The sequence below is a fragment of the Arachis ipaensis genome, chromosome B10, assembly GCF_059453495.1.
Source record: "Arachis ipaensis isolate K30076 ecotype BB chromosome B10, ASM5945349v1, whole genome shotgun sequence".
Lineage (NCBI taxonomy): Eukaryota > Viridiplantae > Streptophyta > Magnoliopsida > Fabales > Fabaceae > Arachis > Arachis ipaensis.
In genome coordinates, this window is record NC_142435.1 from 126,671,200 (window position 1) to 126,694,124 (window position 22,925).

At 38.5% G+C, this 22,925-nt stretch overlaps 2 non-coding genes across 2 annotated transcripts; both read right to left on the reverse strand.

The window, feature by feature from the left end:
* Positions 1-237: 237 nt before the first annotated feature.
* On the reverse strand, positions 238-345 carry LOC148581639 (small nucleolar RNA R71). The gene has a single exon (XR_015895889.1). It is a non-coding gene; the product is annotated as a small nucleolar RNA R71 (small nucleolar RNA).
* Positions 346-12,492: 12,147 nt separating this feature from the next.
* On the reverse strand, positions 12,493-12,601 carry LOC148581640 (small nucleolar RNA R71). Its single transcript, XR_015894217.1, has one exon. It is a non-coding gene; the product is annotated as a small nucleolar RNA R71 (small nucleolar RNA).
* Between the last annotated feature and the right edge of the window lie 10,324 nt (positions 12,602-22,925).

The following is a 22,925-nucleotide window of genomic DNA, read 5'->3' on the forward strand; positions in this document are numbered from 1 at the left end:
TTTCATGGACTTCCATCTGAAGATCCTTTTCAGTTCTTAACTGAATTCTTGCAGATATGTGATACTGTTAAGACTAATGGAGTAGATCCTGAAGTCTACAGGCTCATGCTTTTCCCTTTTGCTGTAAGAGACAGAGCTAGATTATGGTTGGATTCTCAACCCAAAGACAGCCTGAACTCTTGGGATAAGCTGGTCACGGCTTTCTTAGCCAAGTACTTTCCTCCTCAAAAGCTGAGCAAGCTTAGAGCTGATGTTCAAACCTTCAGACAGAAAGAAGGTGAATCCCTCTATGAAGCTTGGGAAAGATACAAACAGTTGACCAAAAAGTGTCCTTCTGACATGCTTTCAGAATGGACCATCCTGGATATATTCTATGATGGTTTATCTGAGCTATCAAAGATGTCACTGGACACTTCTGCAGGTGGATCCATTCACCTAAAGAAAACGCCTGCAGAAGCTCAAGAACTCATTGACATGGTTGCTAATAACCAGTTCATGTACACTTCTGAAAGGAATCCTGTGAATAATGGGACGCCTATGAAGAAGGGAGTTCTTGAAGTTGATACTCTGAATGCCATATTGGCTCAGAATAAAATATTGACTCAGCAAGTCAATATGATCTCTCAGAGTCTGCATGGAATGCAAGCTGCATCCAACAGTACTCAAGAGGCATCTTCTGAAGAAGAAGCCTATGATCCTGAGAACCCTGCAATAGCAGAGGTAAATTACTTAGGTGAACCTTATGGAAACACCTATAACTCAACATGGAGAAATCATCCAAATTTCTCATGGAAGGATCAAAAGCCCCAACAAGGCTTTAACAATGGTGGAAGAAATAGGTTTAGCAATAGCAAGCCTTTTCCATCATCAACTCAGCAACAGACAGAGAACTCTGAACAAAATGCTTCTAATTTAGCAAATCTAGTCTCTGATCTATCTAAGGCCACTGTAAGTTTCATGAATGAAACAAGGTCTTCCATTAGGAATCTGGAAGCACAAGTGGGCCAGCTGAGTAAAAAGATCACTGAAATTCCTCCTAGTACTCTCCCAAGCAATACAGAAGAGAACCCAAAAGGAGAGTGCAAGGCCATTGACATAAGCGCCATGGCCGAACCTGTGAGGAGAGGAGAGGACGTGCCCAAGGAGGAAAACCCCCTGGGACGTCCAGTGGTCAATAAGGAGCTTCCCTCTGAGGAACCAAAGGAATCTGAGACTCATCTAGAGACCATAGAGATTCCATTGAACCTCCTTATGCCCTTCATGAGCTCTGATGAGTATTCCTCTTCTGAAGAGAATGAGGATGTTACTGAAGAGCAAACTGCCAAGTTTCTTGGTGCAATCATGAAGCTGAATGCCAAATTATTTGGCATTGATACTTGGGAAGTTGAACCTCCCTTGTTCATCAATGAACTAAGTGATCTGGATCAACTGACATTGCCTCAGAAGAGACAGGATCCTGGAAAGTTCATAATACCCTGTATCATAGGCACCATGATCTTTAAGGCTCTGTGTGACCTTGGTTCAGGAATAAACCTCATGCCCCTCTCTGTAATAGAGAAACTGGGAATCTATGGGGTGCAAGCTGCTAAAATCTCACTAGAGATGGCAGACAGCTCAAGAAAACAGGCTTATGGACAAGTAGAAGATGTATTAGTAAAGGTTGAGGGCCTTTACATACCTACTGATTTCATAGTCCTGGATACTGGAAAGGAAGAGGATGAATCCATCATCCTAGGAAGTCCTTTCCTGGCCACAGCAAGAGCTGTGATTGATGTTGACAGAGGTGAAATATTCCTTCAATGGAATGAGAACTCCCTTGTGTTTAAAACTCAAGGATCTCCCTCTGCAACCATGGAGAGGAAGCATAAAAAGCTTCTCTCCAAGCAAGAGTCAACCAGAGCCCCCACAGTCAAACTCTAAGTTTGGTGTTGGGAGGCCACAACCAAACTCTAAGTTTGGTGTTGAACTCCCATATCCAAACTCTAAGTTTGGTGTTGGAGAGTCTCAACAAAGCTCTGCACATCTGTGAGGCTCCATGAGAGCCCACTGTCAAGCTATTGACATTAAAGAAGCGCTTGTTGGGAGGCAACCCAATGTTTATTTATCTAACTATATTTTTCTTAATTATGTGTCTTTATAGGTTCATGATCATGAGGAGTCACAAAATAAATATAAAAATTGAAAACGGAATCAAAAACAGCAGAAGAAAAATCACACCCTGGAGGAGCATCTGTCTGGCGTTCAAACACCAGAACAGAGCATAGTTCTGGCGCTGAACGCCCAGAATGGGAGCATCCTGGCGCTGAACGCCCAGAACAAGCATGGTTCTGGCGTTCAACGCCAGAAATGGCAGTAAAGGGGCGTTGAACGCCCAAAATGGGCACCAACCTGGCGCTGAACGCCCAGAGTTGTGTGCAAGGGCATTTTACATGCCTAAATTGGTGCAGGGATGTAAATGCCTTGACACCTCAGGATCTGTGGACCCCACAGGATCATCTCAGAATCTGTGAACCCCACAGGATCCCCACCTACCTCATCATCTCTCTTTCCATTCATGATCATCCCTTCTGTTTTCCATTTACCACTCACATCATTACACCCACTTACCTTCAAAATTCAACATCTCTTCCCCACCCAATCCCACCCATATGGCCGAATACACACCTCCCTCCATCTCCTCTATATCTTCTTCTTCTTCTATTCTTTCTTCTTTTGCTCGAGGGCGAGCAACATTCTAAGTTTGGTGTGGTAAAAGCATAGCTTTTTTATTTTTTCCATAACCATTGATGGCACCTAAGGCCAGAGAAACCTCTAGAAAGAGGAAAGGGAAGACAAAAGCTTCCATCAAGGGTCTATAGCTCAGTGGTAGAACATTTGACTGCAAATCAAGAGATCCCTGAGATACCTCAGGGGATTCATTTTCTTCCACACAATTATTGGAAGCAACTAAGGGTGGAACATCAAGAGCACTCCATCATCCTTCATGAAATCAGAGAAGATCTAAAAAGCAATGAAGGAGGAGCAACAAAGGCAAGGAAGAGACATAGAAGAGCTCAAAAACATCATTGAAACGCCATCATCACTAAGGTGGATTCATTCCTTGCTCTTATTTCTTCTGTATTTTTTTCGATTTTCTATGTTATGGTGCTTATCTATGTTTGTGTCTTCATTACATGATCATTAGTAGTTAGTAACTATGTCTTAAAGATATGAATGTCCTATGAATCCATCACCTCTCTTAAATGAAAAATGTTTTAATTCAAAAGAACAAGAAGTACATGAGTTTCGAATTTATCCTTGAACTTAGTTTAATTATATTGATGTGGTGACAATGCTTCTTGTTTTCTGAATGTATGCTTGAACAGTGCATATGTCTTTTGAAGTGGTTGTTTAAGAATGTTAAATATGTTGGCTCTTGAAAGAATGATGACTAGGAGACATGTTATTTGATAATCTGAAAAATCATAAAAATGATTCTTGAAGCAAGAAAAAGCAGCAAAGAACAAAGCTTGCAGAAAAAAAAAATTCTGAAAACATAGGCGAAAAAAAAAAAGAAAGAAAAAGAAAAAGCAAGCAGAAAAAGCCAAAAGCTCTTAAAACCAAGAGGCAAGAGCAAAAAGCCAATAACCCTTAAAACCAAAAGGCAAGGGCAAATAAAAAGGATCCCAAGGCTTTGAGCATAAGTGGATAGGAGGGCCTAAAGGAATAAAATCCTGGTCTAAGCGGCTAAACCAAGCTGTCCCTAACCATGTGCTTGTGGCGTGTAGGTGTCAAGTGAAAACTTGAGACTGAGCGGTTAAAGTCAAGGTCCAAAACAAAAAAAGAGTGTGCTTAAGAACCCTGGACACCTCTAATTGGGGACTTTAGCAAAGCTGAGTCACAATCTGAAAAGGTTCACCCAATTATGCGTCTGTGGCATTTATGTATCCGGTGGTAATACTGGAAAACAAAATGCTTAGGGCCACGGCCAAGACTCATAAAGAAGCTGTGTTCAAGAATCATCATACTGAACTAAGAGAGTCAATAACACTATTCGAAATCTGAAGTTCCTATAGATGCCAATCATTCTGAACCTCAATGGATAAAGTGAGATGCCAAAACTATTCAAGAGGCAAAAAGCTATAAGTCCCGCTCATATGATTGAAACTCTGTTTCATTGATAGTTTGGAATTTATAGTATATTCTATTCTTTTTATCCTATTTTGATTTTCAGTTGCTTGGGGACAAGCAACAATTTAAGTTTGGTGTTGTGATGAGCGGATAATTTATACGCTTTTTGACATTGTTTTTAGTATGTTTTTAGTAGGATCTAGTTACTTTTAGGGATGTTTTTAATAGATTTTGTGTTAAATTCACATTTCTGGACTTTACTATGAGTTTGTGTGTTTTTCTGTGATTTCAGGTATTTTCTGGCTGAAATTGAGGGACTTGAGCAGAAATCAGATTCAGAGGTTGAAAAAGGACTGCTGATGCTGTTGGATTCTGACCTCCCTGCACTCAAAGTTGATTTTCTGGAGCTACAGAACTCAAAATGGTGCGCTTCCAATTGCGTTGGAAAGTAGACATCCAAGGCTTTCCAGCAATATATAATAGTCCATACTTTGGCCAAGAATTGACGACGTAAACTGGCATTCAACGCCAGCTTTCTACCCAAATCTGGCGTCCAGCGCCAGAAAAGGATCCAAAACCAGAGTTGAACGCCCAAACTGGCACAAAAACTGGCGTTCAACTCCACAAATGGCCTCTGCACGTGCAACACTTAAGCTCAGCCCAAACACACACCAAGTGGGCCCCGGAAGTGGATTTATACATCAAATACTTACTCATGTAAACCCTAGTAGCTAGTTTATTATAAATAGGACCTCTTACTATTGTATTAGGCATCTTTGGATTACCTTATGATCCTTTGATCACGTTTTAGGGGGCTGGCCATCTCGGCCATGCCTGGACCTTCACTTATGTATTTTTAACGGTAGAATTTCTACACTCCATAGATTAAGGTGTGGAGCTCTGCTGTTCCTCAAAGATTAATGCAAAGTACTACTGTTTTCTATTCAATTCTTCTTATTTCGCTTCTAAGATATCCATTCGCACCCAAGAACGTGATGAAGGTGATGATTATGTGTGATGCTCATCATCCTTCTCCCTTATGAACGCGTGCCTGACAAACACTTCCGTTCTACATGAATTAAGCTAGAATGAATATCTCTTAGATCTCCTAACCAGAATCTTCGTGGCGTAAGCTAGAATGATGGCGGCATTCAAGAGAATCCGGAAGGTCTAAACCTTGTCTGTGGTATTCCGAGTAGGATTCAATGATTGAATGACTGTGACGAGCTCCTAACTCGCGATTGCAGGGCGTTAGTGACAGACGCAAAAGGATAGTAAATCCTATTCCAGCATGATCGAGAACCGACAGATGAATAGCTGTGCCATGACAGGGTGCGTGAGCATATTATTCATTGAGAGGATAAGATGAAGCCATTGACAAGGGTGATGCCTCCAGACGATTAGCCGTGCCGTGACAGGGCATTGGATCATTTTCCCGAGAGATGACCGAAAGTAGCCATTGACAGTGGTGATGTATCACATAAAGCCAGCCATGGAAAGGAGTAAGACTGATTGGATGAAGATAGCAGGAAAGCCCTGGATGTCTAGAGGAACGAAAAGCATCTCCATTCGCTTATCTGAAATTCCTACCAATGAATTACGTAAGTATCTCTATCCCTATTTTATTATATAATATTCGAAAACACCATTATCACTTTATATCTGCCTAACTGAGATTTACAAGGTAACCATAGCTTGCTTCATACCAACAATCTCCGTGGGATTCGACCCTTACTCACGTAAGGTATTACTTGGACGACCCAGTGCACTTGCTGGTTAGTTGTATCGAAGTTGTGACAATTATGAATTAAGATCAGAGCACCAAGCTTTGGAGCCATTACCAGGATTTGTTCGAGCCTGGAGATCACAATTTCGTGCACCACTAACCTAACTGTAGCAGAATTGGATAGTGAGTATGAGAAACCTTATGACTATAAAAGTGGGGTGTTCAATAGTCTAATTTCATCTGGAGATGAGGGCAGAACAACTTATTACTCTTTCAATGAAGAAACTAAATATGGTGAGGTAGAATTTAAGGTTGGACAATTGTTTCCCACTATGGAAGTTTTCAAGAAAGCTTTGAAAGATTATTTTGTGTATGAGGGTTGATTGTGTACTAAAAATATGAAATTTTTGTACATAAATAATTTTAAAAATGACCCAAAAATATGGTAAAAAAAGAGTCAAGTTCCTCCTAAAGGTGTTGGGTAAAAAGATCGAACCCAAAAGAACACTTTGAGGAGTTGAATTTCTCTTTAGTGGAAGCTAAATTGGTGGAAGTGGATTGGTTATATTTGGAGTATAAAGAGTGTCATCAAGTTAAAAGAAAATCAAACTAGATGTCCCTTCACTAATGTCACATGTCATAAGCATCCCTTTTACCCATACACCTCCTTGTCATAGACACCCAGCAGAACTTTAGTTTAACTTGTGAAAATCAACTTCTTCCATTTCTAGTTAAAAAGATTTGAAGGGATGGGAACACCTAAAAATATTTTTTGTCAACTACCTTATTTAGTAAGAAGTCTTGGGGTAAAAGGAGTAGGTCAAACATCACACTATAACCATTGGATAATGGACTCCCTCCTCAAAATGGTTTTACACTATAAAAGGACTTCAAGCCACCTCTTTAAAGGACTTTTTTCTAAAACTTAGAAGCTTATGTCCATCTTTTTCTCTCCTCAAATTCCTCTCATTATCCTTCATTTCATTCGTCACCTTCACAAGTAAAATTGGCATTTGAGTGTTCCACCAGAACACCCAACAGCAAGATTAATTAACCCCTGTCCACTCTGACAAAGCTTATTCATCCTCTTGTGGCATTAGTAGAGATCTCAACACTTGTTCTCCACCTCTATTTCTCATCACTAGTTCTTGTATTGCTCATTTGTCATTAATAAAAGTGTTTTCTCACAAGTTTACTTACCCCGAATCTCTCATCTTAATCATTTTTCACTTAATCTATTTTTCACAAAACTCACCCGAATCAAGGGTAAAAGTGTATTATATATTAAAAATAAGAAGCATAGGTTGAGGGCAATTTGTGCAAGTGAAGACTGTCTTTGGTTGATTTTTATCTCTTGGAATAGTGCAAAAGGTTGCTTCCATATTAAGACTTTATATAATGAACACTCTTGTGGAAGGAATTTTGGTAGCAACTTGGCTGACAAAACTTGGGTGTCTGATAAATTGGTTAAGAAGCTTCTCACACAACCAGGCCTAAAACCAAGTGTAGCCATGGATCACATGATAGAGGAGTACAATATTCAACTCAACCCAAAAATAATAGCTAGAGTATTGAAGGTTGCCAGAGAGGTTGTGATCGGGAGTGAAAAGGCACAATATGTAAAGACACGTGATTACCTTATGAAATTGCATGAAAGTAACCCAGGATCAATTGCCTTGATGGAGATAATTTCTTAACCTGAATCCCTACCACTATTTGATAGGTTATACATTAGTTTGGATGCCTGCAAGAAGGGGTTTAAAGAGGGATGCAGGCCATTAATTGGTTTGGATGGTCTCAAAGGGCCGTTTTGGTGGGCAGCTTCTAAGTGCAGTGGGGTAAGATGCCAATAACCACTTCTATGTCATTGCATATGCAGTGGTTTCTAATGAATGCAAAGAAACATGGAAGTAGTTTTTGACATTACTCCAAGAAGACTTAGGTGAAGTTCCACAATATGAGTAGAATTTTATTTCAAACCAATAAAAAGTAAGTTTTTTCACTTAACAAATGTTAACGGTTATTTTTTATTTAATTACATCTTGTGTTAAAGGTTACATATTTGTTGAGGGGTTTGGTACTAGCAATGGAGTTTATTTTTTATTTAATTACATCTTATGTTATTGTTTATATAATTGCTAAACGGTTTGGAGCTGGCAATGAAGGAAGTGAATCCTAATGCGCATCAGCAAAATTGCATTCTTCATATTTAGAAGAACTTCATAAAACATTTTAAGAATGAACAAACTAAGAAGATGGTTTGGGAGTGCTCTAGATGTACACCATTTCAAGAATTTAGCAATGCCATGGAGAAGTTAAAGAAGCTGAATGAGGGAGCCTAGGAGTATATGCAGAGGTTTGAACCTAGTATGTGGTGCAAGGTCTATTTCAGTTATAGGTCCAAGGTTGACAACATAACAAATAACATGTGTGAAGTGTGAAACGCCAAAATTGTTGAATACAGGAAGAAGCCAATTCTGACAACGCGTGAAGACTTGAAGTGTTATATCATGAGAAAAATGACTATGCACAAAAAGAGGTTAGAGAACCACATTAGTATCTTGCCCCTGTACAACAGAAGAAACTTGATTAGTTTATCAAGCCTAAAAGTATCAAGTGGAGAGCAGTCTGGGCTGGTGATAGTGAGAGGGTACTGTTTGAAGTCCAAATGCAAGGACACAAAGTTGGAGTAAACTTGCAAAATAGGACATGTACCTGCAATGTCTGGCAACTAACTGATACAGTTTTATCTTCGTACATGGTTAGTCTATTTGATATAACTCAATCATGTGATTTGGTTGGTTTGTTTAAGACTCTTTAAATATCTTCTTACATAAAATGGTGTGTTTAATACAACTCCATCTTTTTTAATTGGTTGGTTTGTTCATTTAATATAAATATCTTCTTACATGGTTGGCCTGTTTAATAAATGTATATCTTCTTACATAGTTGGTCTGTTGGATATAAATATCTCTTTAAATAGTTGGTATTTTTATGTATTTCTTTGCAGGAATGCCTTGTAGACATGCAGTTGCAGCCATGACTAAGATGGGGTTGAGGCTAGAGGACTTTGTGCACAAATGGCTCACAATGAATACTATCAGATTAGCCTACTCACATTGCATTAAACCAGTTAAAAGTAAAAAATACTAGATCCTAACTAATTCATGAAAATCATTACCTCCCACATATAAAAAAGCTGCTCATTGTCCAAAAATAAAGAGAAGAATCAATTCTATTGAGATGGAGATGTATTCCAACAAAGCCAAGAAGATATTTGAAATCACTTGTAACAAGTGTGGCCAAATGGGTCATTACTACAAAACTTCCTACAATCCATGATGAGTAGATATTTTATATGCTTTTTGGCATCATTTTCATATTGTTCTATTTATATTTTGTTTAAGTTTTATTATGTTTTCATAGGTTTTAGAGCAAAATTCATATTTTTTTATTCTAATTTGAGTTTTTGTGTTTTATGAGGATTTCAGGTAATATCTGGCAAAAATTGAGGAGCTTTGGCAAAGTCTGATTTAAAGGCAAGGAAAACATAATAGATGCTGTCAGAATTTGAACTTCGTGCACTCAAACAAATATTTCTGGAGCTACAGAGGTCCATATGACGCGTTCTCAACGGCGTTGGAAAGCTAACCTTCAGAGCTTTCCAGCAATATATGATAATTTATACTTTTCTTCGAAGGAGCCTGCCCATGCTGGGCGTTGAACGCCAAGGAACTACCCCATGGCTGGCGTTCAACGCCCCAAGGAGACAAGCCAGCGTTGAACGCCCAAGAACCACCCCATTCCTGGTGTTCAACACCCACTAAGAAACAAGGCAACGCCAATCACCCCCTAATGGGTGTTCAACGCCCATTCCTCAAAGCTAGACGCCAAGCTCAGCCCAAGTACTCAACCAAAGTGGGCCTAAGAATGGATTTCGCACCTCTAGTCTAGCTGTCATATTTTTTGTACTTCTTAGTCATTAGATTAAAATTTAAAGGAGAAGATCACCCATGTTTAGGATCTTCGGCCTCATCTTTACCTTTTCACGTTTTACTTTTCGTAACGCATGAGCAACTAAACCTCCTAAGTTAGGGTTAGGAGCTGTGCTGATTCTCATGGATTAATAATATTACTGTTCTATTTCAATACATGTTTGATTCTATTCTCTTGTGCATTTTCGTTCTTCATCTCATGAATTGAGGATGACCTGTGACAATCATCCTTGTTCTACATGGGTTCCGTGTGAGTCCTGCCCGGATAGCATTGAACCACTAGCTAGAGAATGCACTGTGGATTCCAAGAGCGTGCCTGGACGACTTTGGATATGTGACATATAATCCCGTTGACCGTAGGTTACTAAGGTTTCTGTGTCATTAAGGCTAGATCATGAGAAGCAGCGTTTCCTGATCCGGAAGATCCGACCTTGTCTGTGGCATTTTGAGTAGGATCACGAAGGAGAGTGAATTGCTTAGGTGTTCACCTTCGACTATGGTGGGAAGCCATGAGTTAACTTGATGAGGATGCTACATGAGTTGCTCAGATATGGTGGACTGGTATGGTTTAGAAGAGACTCACTTGATGAGGATGCTACATGAGTTAGTCAATTATAGCTGCCATTGAATGAATCATTTGTTGTTGAAGTAGACACAGTAAGAAAGGTTAATCCGGAAAGAATACGCATCTCCGAAACCTTAACTAATTATCCATCATTGCTTTTACACTAATCTGGTATTTTGTTCCTTACTTTTCATTTATGCTTCTTAACAAACAACCATCTTTTCTAATCGCCTGACTAAGATCTACAAGATAGCCATTGCTTGCTCAATCCAACAATCTCCATGGGATTCAACCCTCACTCACTTGAGGTATTACTTGGACGACCCAGTGCACTTGCTGGTTCAATTGTGCGGAGTTCAATTTCGCACACCAAGTTTTTGGCGCCGTTGCCGGGGATTGTTCTAAGATTGACAAACTACCGAACTATCTTGTTGCTTATTTTAGGTACTTTTTAAGGTTTATTTGCTCTCTTGTTTGTATCCTTTGTTTTCTTTCAAAAAGATTTTTCAAAACCTTTTCTTTTCTTTAGTAATCTTTTTCTTTGTTTGAGTCTTGTGTCAGTTTTTAAGTTTGGTGTCCCTTCCTGTGTTCATATTTTCTTTAAAATTTTCGAAATTATCCTTAAGTGTTCATCTTAGTATTCGAATTGTTCTTGGTAATTTTTCTTGTTTGATTTCAAAAATTTTAAGTTTGGTGTCTTTTTGGTATTTTTCCTTTAATTTTCAAAAATTAGTGTCCTTTGATTTTAAAATTTTTAAGTTTGGTGTCTCTTAGTTGTTTTTCTTTTTCCTTAAAATTTGAAAATAAAAAAAAGAAAATTTTTCTTTTATCTTTCTTTAATTTTTCAAAAATCTTGACTAACTTTCCCTATCTTGATTTAAAAACTTTTAAGTTTGGTGTTTTCTTGTTAGTAAAATTTAAATTTTGAATTTCAAATCTTTATCTTATCTTTTCATCTTTCTTTAAATTTCAAAAGTCCTATCTTATCTTACTTCAATTTCAAATTTTAAAATTCAATTTCAAAATTAAAAATTTAAAAATTCAAATTTCAAATTTCAAAATTAAATATTTTTCAAAAATTAAATTTCAAGTCTTATCTTTGCAAATCTTTTTCAATTCTCTATCATATCTTCTTGCTTTAAGTCCTTTCTATCTTATCTTCTTTTAAATTTTAAAACTTTTAAATTTCAAATCTTTGCCTTCTTTTAAAATTAAATCTTTCAATTTGTTTTCAATTATTGTTAGTTGGTTAGTTACTTGTTTTATCTCATTTTAATTTTGAAAGTTTGGTATCTCTCTAATTCTTCTTTCTCTCTCTTCTATTTTCAAAACTTTCTACTTCTTTCTCTCTCATTTTTCGAAAATTCTTACCTCTCTCTCTCTCTCTCTCTCTCTCTCTCTCTTCTATTTTCGAAAATCTTCTTTTTCTTTTTCTATTCATTTTTCGAAAACTTTTTCAATCTAAAAGATATCTTTCTTTTCTTTTCTTCTCATCTAACTCTCTCAAATAGAGAATCCTTTTCTTCTTGCATTCTTCCTTCTTGTTTATGAGTAGGAACAGGGATAAAGAACCTCTCTTTGATCCTGATCCTGAACCTGAGTGGACTCTAAGGAGGCGTTTACAACAAGTAAGAGCACATCACTCCAGAGGAAACCTTACAGAGCTTTTCGAATAAGAAGATGAAAATACAAACATGGTAGCCAATCCTAATGGTGGAGGAGACGCAAGAAAGGTCCTAGGTGACTTTACTGCACCCACTTCTGACTTCTATGGAAGAAACATCTCTATACATGCAATTGGTGCAAATAACTTTGAGCTGAAGCCTTAACTGGTCACTTTGGTTCAACAGAACTGCCAGTTTCATGGACTTCCACAGGAAGATCCCAACAAATTTATCTCTAATTTCTTGCAGATCTGTGATACTATCAAGACTAATAGAATGGATCCTGAAATCTACAAGCTTATGCTTTTTCCCTTTGCTGTAAGGGGCAGAGCTAGGTTATGGCTGGATTCTCAACCTAAGGAAAGCCTAAACTCTTTGAAAAAGGTAGTCAATGCATTCTTGACCAAGTTCTTCCCACCTCAGAAGCTGAGCAAGCTCAGGGTGAAAGTTTAGACCTTTAGGCAGAAAGAGGGTGAATCCCTCTATGAAGCCTGGGAGAGGTACAAGCAATTGATCAGAAAGTGCCCTCCTAACATGATTTCAAAATGGACCATGTTAGATATCTTCTATGATGGTCTCTCTGAATTATTCAAGATGGCTTTAGACCACTCTACTGGTGGATCACTCCACTTGAAGAAAACGCTTGAAGAGGCACAGAAACTCATTGACATGGTTGCTAACAACCAGTTCATGTACACTTCTGAGAGGAACCCTCTAAGCAATGGGGTAGCTCAGAAGAGAGGAGTCCTGGAAGTTGACACTCTGAATGCCATATTGGCTCAGAACAAGATCTTGACCCAACAGGTCAATATGATCTCTCAGCATTTGACTGGATCACAAGCTGCAGCTGACAGCACTCAAGGAGCCTCCCATGAAGGAGAGGCATATAATCCAGATCAACTCATGATGGATAAGGTTAACTATTTAGGAAATCCCAATAATGAGTCTTTTGGAAACACCTACAACTCATCATGGAAGAATCATCCAAACTTTTCCTGGAGGGATCAGCAGAAGCCTCAGCAAGACTTTAATAACAATCAAGGTGGAAGAAACTAGAATAGGTTTCTTAATAAACCATCCCCATCTTCTCAGCAACATATGGAGACTTCTAAGTCGAGCTTCTCTGACTTAGCCACTATAGTCTCCAATCTCTCTCAAACCACTCATAGTTTCATTAATGAAACAAGATCATCCATTAGGAATTTAGAGGTACAGATTGGTCAGTTGAGTAAGAGAATCCCTGAGACTCCTCCTAACACCCTTCCTAGTAACATTGAAGTAATCTAAGAGAAGAGTGCAAAGCCATCACTGCAGAAGTTGAGGCCGAAAATGAAGAGGAGAAGTTGGCATTGAACGCCAACAAGGGAGTAGCTGGGCGCTCAACACCCAAAGAGGAGCAGTTATTGGCGTTGAACGCCAGTGATGGAGTAGAGACTGGGCGTCCAACGCCCAAAAAGGCACAAATTCTGGTGTTGAACGCCACAATAGGAGTAGTTGGGTGTTCAACGTCCACTAAGGATCCCTTTGTGGAAGAACTAGAGGAAACCACTTGATCCAGCCACGAAGACAACCCCCACAAGGACCAAGATCTGTTCGCAAAAGAGATCATGAAGGCTAAAGTCCCGAAGGATTTTAAAGCCCCCGAGATGACTCTGTATGATGGTACGTCTGATCCAAGCCATCATCTCAGCAATTTCAGAAGTCGAATGTATCTTACGGATGCCTCAGATGCAATCCGTTGTATAGCTTTTCCGACCACTTTGACCAAGACAGCAATAAAGTGGTTCAACAGTCTGCCGCCAAGATCAAAAGCAAGCTTTAATGATCTCACCAAGAAGTTCCTAGCCAGATTCTCCATCCAAAAAGACAAAGCCAAACATACCCCAAGCCTGTTAGGGATTAAGCAAGGAGATCGGGAGAGCCTCCGCAACTAGATAGAAATATTCAACAAGGCATGTCTGGACATACAAAGTCTGCCAACAGAAGCAGCCATCATGGGTCTCATCAATGGTCTACGAGAAGGACCCTTTAGCCACTCCATATCCAAAAAGCACCCAACATCTCTAAACGAAGTACAAGAATGGGCTGAAAAATATATTAATATAGAGAAGAACTCCTGATAAACCATTATTTTATGATTCATATTGTGTTTAATTGTGTGGTTTTATCAAATCTTTACCCACTTATTCATATTATAAGCATGTATTTACAATTCCTTCCCAAAATCACTCCATGGTTGAAAACTTGCTTCCCAGAGAATTTTAATTATGTATTTTAATTCTCCTTTATCCCATTCGATGCCGTGATTTATGTGTTAAGTGTTTCAGGCTTCATAGGGCACGAATGGCTTGGAAATTGGAGAGGAGGCTTGCAAAAATGGAAGGAACACAAGAAACTAAGGAGATGACCAGCGAGCAATGACCCGAGCGCATGGCTCACGCGAACGCGTGAAGTGAAGAATTCACAGCAACGCAGACGCGTGCCTGACGCGAACGCGTGGATTGGAGTCTGCACCAGTGACGCGAACGCGTGAATGACGCGAACACGTGACAAGAAAAATCGCTGACTGACGCGAACGCGTGGACGACGCGTACGCATGACCTGCACGATCTGCAAAAATAACAGAATATGCTGGGGCGATTTCGGGCTGCTTTTTGACCCAGTTTTCAGCGTAGAAACACAGATTAAACCTAGAGAACATGCAGAGACTCAGGAGGCATCCACACAGATTCAGATTCATCACATTAGAATTACACTTAGTTTCAGATCTGAGTTTTGAGAGTTACATTACATTGATAGTTTTATGCTTTTGCTTGGATTTTTGGATGCTGAAAGTCATTACCTCCATTGAAGACATTACTTTAGTTTGTTTCCTTATTCCTTTAATTTTTAATTAGTTACTCATTGACTCTATTCAATTAAGTATGTTATATTTTGAATTTATTAATATATGAAGTTATTTTTATTTTAATTAATTTTAATTCTCTATTTTAATTTAATTAATTATGTCTTCTCGTATTTTTATGATTATTAATTTCATGTCAATAGAGTAGAATTTCTACTTGACATGGGGATTGATTAAGAGATGATACTTGAGTTGGAATGCTCAAGTGCTTGGTTAAACTGGACGTTGTTGGCTAATTCCATACCTACTAACACTAGACCTCCCCAAGGGAGAGGGCTAGACCTGAGGGTAAGAGTTAATTCAATCACCATACCTTTCCTTACTTAGTAAGGGAAAATCGAGTGAGAACAACAACCTTTTTATACCACACTTGAGAAGATCCCAACAACGATAGAAGTTCCACTTAATTATTTCCCCAGTCAAGGCCTTTTATTCAGAATATCAATAATGATTTTCAGTTTATCTTTTTATTGCCTTAGTTCACAATTATTTTAATTACTTATTATCGAACTCAACTTTCTGGGAATTTTTTGATTAATAAATTAGCACTCTTTCTTGCAACTCGTTGGGAGACGACCTAGGACTCATACTCCCAGTATTTTATTTCTAAAATTTGTGACAACCCTTTTTAAATTGGTGAGGCAGATCTTAGCTAGTTAAGAGCTATACGTGCAACGCTGTTCTCTTAATTGAAATCTCTTAATTGGTTAACCTCTGCCACACATCAATTTTTGGCGCTGTTGCCGGGGAGTTGTAATAGTGTGCTAAATTATTAATTAGTGTATATATTTTATTCTATTTGCACATTTTATTTTTATTTCTGTTACCATAAGTTACATGTCTTTCTCATTGAATGACACGTACATTGCCTAATCCAAGTTTAGTCCCATTTGATCCTGAAATTGAAAGAACTCTTTCACATATTAGACGAACTCGACGTCGGTTAGCCTCCGAGGGTGGTGAAGTGATTATTATCAATTCACCAGTCTCATATGAGGGCGAATCTGAACCGCCATCTGAGAGCGAGACAAGCTCATTTACTACTGATACAGTTGATTTACGTGCAGGAAACATGGCAGCACCTAGGAGGATTACTCTTTAGGAGGTAGGAGCCCCAGATTTTACACTGCAGCCATATCAAGTGCATCACCCAACTGCAGCTGCAGATTTTGAACTAAAAACTGCACTGATCAACTTGATGCCCAAGTTTCATGGCTTACCTGCTCAAGAGCCTATCAAGCACCTTAGGGATTTTCAGACAGCCTGTTCTACTGTTAGGCGTCATGGTGCAGATGAAACTTCTATTTTGTTAACCGCTTTTCCATTCTCTCTTGAGGGAAAGGTGAGAGAGTGGTACTACTCCCAACTTGAAGCAACTGTTACCAACTGGGATACACTCAGGAGAGAATTTTTGGAAAAATACTTCCCAGCTAAAGTCACAGATAGACTGAGAAAAGAGATCTCCTACATTGTTCAAAGTGAATCAGAGACTCTCTATAAATATTGGGAGTGCTTCAACAATCTCCTGGACGCATGTCCCCATCACATGATTGGTAAACTATTATTGATTAGCTACTTCACTCAAGGCATGAACCCCCAGGATAAGACTACACTGGAAGGTGCCAGTAATGGTTCTCTGAAAAAGTACAAAACCCCGGATGAAGCATGGCAACTGATCAGCGACTTAGCTGAGTCCACTAGGAATCACAGATAGAGGCGCAACCCCAAAGCTATTGCAGAGATTTCCACTAGCAAAGATACTACTGCTCTCACCCAGAGTATATGTGAAATGACCAACCTACTGAAGCAAATACAGTTGAATCAACAACAAGCACAACAAACTCAGCCTTCACCACAACAGAGCCAACAATTAGTTCCACAAAGAGTATGCAGGATCTGTGCTAATTATAGTCATTATACTGATGAATGTTCGCAGCTCCAGGAAGACAACACTGTGGCAGCAACTCACAACTTCTATGACTGTCCGAATCAAGGATACAATCAACAAGGTGGCAACTACAACCAAGGTGGCAACAATAGCCATGGATGGCAAGACAACTCCAACCAAGGTTGGAGAGATAATTCTAACCATGGCTGGAGGGATAACTTTAACAGAGGAGGCAGAGACAATAATGGAAACCAGAGATGGAACAATAATAACAACAATAGACAGCAGAATCAGAACCAACCTTACAGAGCACCTCACCTAAGACAATCACAAGGACCCCAGCAAACCCAACAACAAGTTTCTTAGACTGCTTATTCTAGGTCCTCATCAAATGACGAGATGCTCCATTCTCTTGCACAGGGACAACAAGACATGCATGCTCAGCTGAATTCTAGTATGAATGGCTTAACTGCCATTTTACAAGCTCTCGTCTCCCGGATGGATTCCTCACTTAATCCCACACATCAACCTTCAAGCTCTAATGGAATTCCTTCTCAACCACTGCTTAATCCCAAAAGTAGCATCAACGCCATCACTTTGAGGTCCGGAACTACACTACAGGAGAGGAACCATAAGGAGCCAAACCCATCAGAAAACGTGCCAACAGAGGATGTGGTGGAAGTAGAAGATGCTGAAGAAGAAGAGAACGTACAAGACATAGTTGAAGAAGAAGAAGCTCAACCACAGAATGAAGCACCAAGGGATGCTGAAGCTACAAATCGCACCCCTCCTATTCCATTTCCACAACTTGCAAGGAAGCCCAGAAAACAGATGGAACTTGACCCCAAAATGGTAGAAATATTCAAAAGGGTCGAGGTAACTGTTCTCCTTTTTGATGTTATTCAACAGGTACCTAAATACGCAAAGTTTCTAAAAGATTTGTGCATACATAAAGATAAAATTAATGAATTAGAAACTATTCCTTTAGGTAGTTCTATATCTGCTTTAATGGGAAATATACCTGAAAAATGTAGTGATCCAGGTCCATGTATGGTTAGCTGTACCATTGGAGGTGTGATATTTTCTGACTGTATGTGTGATTTAGGAGCATGTGTTAGCATAATGCCTTTGTCCATATATGATACTTTAAGGCTCCCTCCCTTAAAAAGGTCGGCAGCTCATTTTGTGTTAGCAGATAAAAGCATTATTACAGTAGTTGGAATTGCTGAAGATGTACTAGTGAGCATTAAGGGGCTCACGTTTCCCATTGATTTCTACATCCTGAAAATGCCCCCTAATGACTCAAGAAGACCATCATCAATCCTGCTTGGAAGACCATTCCTGAAGACTTCAAAGTTCAAACTGGATGCATTCTCAGGAACTTACTCCTTTGAGATAGATGGCAGAACAGTGAGTTTCAGTTTGAATGAAGCTATGAAGCATCCTCTGGAAGATCATTCTATCTTCCAATGCAACATTATTGATGAAACTGTAGTTGAAGTTCACCAGGAAGAATTAGAAGAAAAGTACATGGAGCAAGGTCCAAGTGTGGGGACACTTTCTGAAAACCATGAGAAGACTTTACCATTATCACCAGCCCCGGATGATCCAGAGCCTAGCTATGAGCAGAAATTAGAGTTAAAGCCTTTTCCTCCACACCTCAAGTATGCTTACCTTGAAGACAAGCAGAAGTTCCCAGTCATAATTGCAAGGGAACTCACTTTTCAACAAGAAGAACAACTACTCAGTGTGCTGAGAAAACATAAGAAAGCAATTGGATGGAGCTTGGCGGATATAGTAGGCATCAGTCCTCAAGTTTGCGAACTGATGAGCGGATAATTTATACGCTTTTTGGCATTATTTTTAGTATGTTTTTAGTATATTTTAATTAGTTTTTATTATATTTTTATTAGTTTTTAATTAAAAATCACATTTTTAGACTTTACTATGAGTTTGTGTGTTTTTCTGTGATTTCAGGTATTTTCTGGCTGAAATTGAGGGACCTGAGTAAAAATCTGATTCAGAGGCTGAAAAAGGACTGCAGATGCTGTTGGATTCTGACCTCCCTGCACTCAAAGTGGATTTTCTGGAGCTACAGAAGCCCAATTGGCACGCTTTCAATTGCGTTGGAAAGTAGACATCCTGGGCTTTCCAGAAATATATAATAGTCCATACTTTGCTCAATATTTGATGGTCCAAACAGGCGTTCCAAGTTAGCTCAAGAATTCTGGCGTTTAACACCAAAACTGGCACAAAAGCTGGAGTTAAACGCCCAAACTGGCACAAAAGCTGGTTTTTAACTCCAAGAAAAGTCTCTACACATGGAAGCTTCAATGCTCAGCCCAAGCACACACCAAGTGGGCCTGGAAGAAGATTTCTGCATTAATTAGTGATTTCTGTAAACCCTAGGCTACTAGTTCTCTATAAATAGGACCTTATACTATTGTACTTTGGATCTTTAAAAAGTATTATGCTATCTTAGACACGTTTGGAGGCTGGCCATTCGGCCATGCCTAGACCTTGTTCTTATGTATTTTCAACGGTGGAGTTTCTACACACCATAGATTAAGGTGTGGAGCTCTGCTGTTCTTCATGAATTAATACAAAGTACTATTGTTTTTCTATTCAACTCAAGTCTATTTCTTCTCCAAGATATTCATTCGTTCTTCAACTTGATGAATGTGATGATCCGTGACACTCATCATCATTCTCACCTATGAACATGTGCCTGACAACCACCTCTGTTCTATTAGCAATGGCTTGAATGCGTATCTCTTGGGTTTCTAATCTAAGAATGGAACCTTCTTGGTATAGGCTAGAATTATTGGCGGCCATTCCTGAGATCCGGAACGTCAAAAGCTTGTCTGTGGTATTCTGAGTAGGATCTGGGAAGAAATGACTGTGACGAGCTTCAAACTCGCGATTGTGGGGCGTGTGACAGACGCAAAAGGATCAATGGATCCTATTCCGACATGATTGAGAACCGACAGATGATTAGCCGTGCGGTGACAGTGCATTTGGAACGTTTTCACTAAGAGGACGGGAAGTAGCCATTGACAACGGTGATGCCCAACATAAAGCTTGCCATGGAAAGGAGTATGAATGATTGGAAGAAGGCAATAGGAAAGCAAAGGTTCAGGGGGAACAAAGCATCTTCATACGCTTATCTGAAATTCCAACCAAAGAATTACATAAGTATCTCTATCTTTATTTTATGTTTTATTTATCTTTTAATTATCAATTCTCCATCACCATCTGAATTCGCTTGACTGAGATTTACAAGGTGACCATAGCTTGCTTCAAGCCGACAGTCTCCGTGGGATCGACCCTTACTCACGTAAGGTTTATTACTTGGACGACCCAGTGCACTTGCTGGTTAGTTGTGCGGAATTGTGACAAAGTGTGATTCACGTTTAAGAGCTCCAAGTCCTTTGGCGCCATTTTTGATGATCACAATTTCGCATACCAAGTTTTTGGTGCCGTTGCCGGGGATTGTTCGAATTTGGACAACTGACGGTTCATCTTGTTGCTTAGATTAGGTACTTTTTAGAATTTTTAAGAATGGATTCTAGAGTTTCAAGGTGATGTTCTTATCATCACAAAAGCTGATTGATTCTCATCAATTTAGCTGCTGAATGTAATGTCCTACTGAAGCTTGGCCAAACATGTCTAATCTTTTTAGACTGAAGCTTTAGACTAACATTGCATGATTCTTGGAATTCTTATTAAAAGTTTTGATTCTCTTTATTTTCTTTTCCATATAAGTTTCGAAAATCACAAAAAAATTTATAAAACCATGAAAATCAAAAATATTTTATGTTTCTTGTTTGAGTCTATTATCAATTTTTAAGTTTGGTGTCAATTGCATGTTTCTATTCTTCTTGCATTTTTCAAATATATGCATTATGTTCTTCATTGATCTTCAAGTTGTTCTTGATGATTTCAGTGCTCTGATCTTTAAATTCTCTTGTTTTGTGTGTTTTGTTGTTTCTTACATGCATTTTCAATTTGTTATAGTCCTTAGTATACAAACTTCTAAGTTTGGTGTCTTGCATGCATTGTTTATTTGATCTTAGTTGCATTTTTTATTATTTCTCATCATTAAAAATTCAAAAATATTTTCAAAATTGTGTCTTTTCAAGTCAATAATACAAAGAATTGAAGATTCAGAACAGTCAGCAGAGAAATCAAACAGAAAAAGCTGGGCGTTCAAAATGGTCAGTGAAGAAGGAAAACTGGCGTTTAAACGCCAGCCAGGGTACCTGGCTGGGCGTTTAATGCCCAAAAAGGTAGAATTTTGGGTGTTAAACGCCAGAATGGATGCCATTCTGGGCGTTTAACGCCAGGATGACACTAGAGGGAAGATTTTGTTTTTAATTCAAATTTTTTTCAAATCTTCATAATCTTTCAAAATCAAATCTTTTTCAAATCATATTTTTTCAATCATATCTCTTCAAAATCAATTTCTTTCTATTTTTTTTATTTATTACTATTTTTGAAAATTAATGATTTACTTCAAAAATTTTCAAGTTGTTACTTGCCTATTAAGAAAGGATCAAATTTTAAAATTTTAAGAATCATATCTTTTAATTTCTTGTTAGTCAAGTAATCAACTTTAATTTTAAAACTTTCTCTTTTTAAATTGATTTTCAATCATATCTTCTCAATCACATATTTTTCAAAATTAACTCTCAATCATATCTTCTCAATCACATCTTTTTCAAAATTAACTCTCAATCATATCTTCTCTCAATCACATATTTTTCAAAATTAACTCTCAATCATATCTTTTTGATTTCTAATTTCAAAATCTTTTTCAAAATCACTTAATGTCTTTCCCAATTTTAGTTTTCGAAAATCATCAATCAAATTTTCAAAATTTCTTTTAATTATTTCAAAATCTTTTACTTTAATTTCGAAAATTCTTTCCCTCTTCTCACATCCTTCTATTTAAAGGACTAACACTCCTCCTCAAGGTACAATTCGAACTCCCTCCTTCTTTGTATGTTCGAATTCTCTTCTATCCACCTCCACCTCCTCCTTCTATTCTTCTTTTCATCTGAAACCTCAAGGAATCTCTATACTGTGACATAGAGGATTCCCTACTTTCTTGTTCTCTTCTCTTTCATATGAGCAGGAACAAAGATAAAGGCATACTTGTTCAAGCTGATCCTGAACCTAAAAGGACCTTGAAGAGAAAGCTAAGAGAAGCTAAAGAACAATTCTCTTTAGAGGGCCTAACAGAGCTTTTCAAGGAAGAAGAAACCATGACAGCCGAAAACAACAATGCCAACAATGCAAGGAAGGTGCTTGGTGACTTTACTGCACCTACTTCCGATTTCTATGGGAGAAGCATCTCAATCCCTGCCATTGGAGCAAACAACTTTGAGCTTAAGCCTCAATTAGTTTCTCTAATGCAACAGAATTGCAAGTTTCATGGACTTCCATTGGAAGATCCTCATCAGTTCTTAGCCGAATTCTTGCAAATCTGTGACACTGTCAAAACCAATGGGGTTGACCCTGAAGTCTACAGACTTATGCTTTTTCCTTTTGCTGTAAGAGACAGAGCTAGGATATGGTTGGATTCACAACCTAAAGAAAGCCTGAACTCTTGGAAAAAGCTAGTTAACGCCTTCTTGGCAAAGTTCTTTCCACCTCAAAAATTGAGCAAGCTTAGAGTGAAAGTCCAAACCTTCAGACAGAAGGAAGGAGAATCCCTCTATGAAGCTTGGGAATGAGTATGTCAGGCGTGTCATGTCTGAATTACATGCTGAAGCTTGGCTGGCCATTGGCCATGTCTAGTGTTTTGGACCGGAGCTTTCATTGAAAGCTTGGCTGGCTAGTGAGCCATGTCTAATTCTTGGACTGAAGCTTTAGACTAACAGTGCAAGATTCCTGGAATTCATATTAAAAATTTTGGAATCCTTATTTTCATTTTTCAATTAATTTTCGAAAAAAAAATCCAAAAAATTAGAAAATCATAAAAATCCAAAAACATTTTTTGTGTTTCTTGTTTGAGTCATGAGTCATGTCATAAGTTTGGTGTCATTTGCATGTGCATCTTGTATTTTT